Genomic DNA, 1784 nt, shown 5'->3' with positions numbered 1-1784 from the left:
TAAACCCCGGGAGCAGTGGCCTATTGGAGTGAATAGGGTCACAGACCTTTGGGATTACGAGTGACTGGATGCAGGTGGAGAAGGAGGTATTAACCTTCCCAGACTAACCCATTTGCCGGGTGGGTCCCTTTGCCCTCATGGAGCAGGGCGGGCCCAAACTGCTTGCTAGAGTCACACGCCTCATGGGTGGCAGAGATCCCTGCCCCAGGCTCCGGCTCTGGGCAGGCCCAGATCTGCTTGCTAGTGCCGTGGGCATCCCGTGGGCAGTGGCAGAGGAGTCCTCTGTTCCTGGTAGACCCAAAACAGCTTGCTAGAGACACACACAACCCACGGGGGCGAGGGGAGGAGTTCCTCGCTCCAGGCACCCAAGCTGGGTGTGCCTAGAACCACTTGCTAAAGCCACGTGCACCCTGCAGGTGGTGGTGGAGGGGTCTACCACTCTGGGCGGGCCCAGAACTGTTTGCTAGAGCCACGTATATCCCATGGGCGGAGGTGGGGAAGTTCCCTACTCCAGGATCCCGCGCCAGGAGGGCACAGATCGACTTGCTAGTACCGTATGCATCCAACCATTCAGTTGGTGGCTTCTTTTGGTTGCCCAGAGAGACAACTCCCTGCGCGAGAGTCCTCCGCTCCTCCCCAGCTACTCTGGCAGGGCTGAACTAGGACTGATCTGGTCGCTCGAGTACCCTACACTACCGCTGCCATTCCCCCACCCCCTGGCTGCTCCAGGGTGCTGAACTAGGACTGATCTAGCTACTACAGTTCCCCTGTTCCACCAGTTGCCCCGGATGGGCCGAACTACGACTGATCCGGCTGCTGCCAGTCTCTTGCCCTCCCGGTCACCCTGGTAGGCTGAACAAAGTCTAATCTGGCCATGCACACTCCTGTGCAACTGCTACTGTTCCACTGCACCCCAGTTGCCCCAGCACCCGAGAACTGGGAGAAGACAACAGACACACTCTGCCTATCTCTCTGGGCAACCAAAAGAAGCCACCAACCGAACGGTTCTGATAAGGCCTCCAAACAAGGTAAACTCAGCATGGGATGGAATCAGTGGAAAAACTCTGGCAACTCGAATAACCAGAGTAGATCAACTCCTCCAAAGGAAAATGGGACAGACACATTTGAAGATCCCATCCACAAGCAAATGGCTGCAATGTCAGAAATCGAGTTCAGAATGTGGATAGCAAATAAGATTAACAGAATGGAAGAAAAGAAGGAATTAAGAGTTCAAGAAATTATTCAAAAGATTTCTCAAAAATTATTCAAAAGATATCTCCAGAAATTATTCAAAAGATGTCTCAAGAGTGCAACAATTTCAAAGATAAAATGATCAAAGATTTTGAAACACTGAGACAAGAGGTTGCAGCCCTCAAGGATCTGAGAGACATGGTGGAATCCTCCACAACAGAGTGCAACAGGCAGAAGAAAGGATTTCTGACTCTGAAGACAAAATTTTTGAAGAAGCCCAGGAGCGCAAAGATCAAAAGAATGGAGAGTAAAAACAGATCGCATTCTCAGAGAACTCTCGGACAATTCGAAGAAAACTAATATTCGCCTTATAGGAATCCCTGGAGGTGATGAAGTTACTTCACAAAACACTGAGGCTCTTCTTCATGAAATTATGAAAGAGAACTTTCCACACATGCCAAGAGATTCTGAAATTCAGATAGCAGATAGTTTCAGAACTCCAGCACGACTCAACCCAAACAAGACATCCCCCAGACACATCATAATTAACTTCACCAAAGTTAAGATGAAAGAGAAAATTCTGAAAGCAGTTA

This window comes from Otolemur garnettii, unplaced genomic scaffold (assembly GCF_000181295.1).
Source record: "Otolemur garnettii isolate 467f Iridium unplaced genomic scaffold, OtoGar3 scaffold00081, whole genome shotgun sequence".
Taxonomy (NCBI): Eukaryota; Metazoa; Chordata; class Mammalia; order Primates; family Galagidae; genus Otolemur; species Otolemur garnettii.
The sequence above is the reverse complement of the archived record's forward strand: the minus strand, read 5'-3'. Positions refer to the sequence as shown.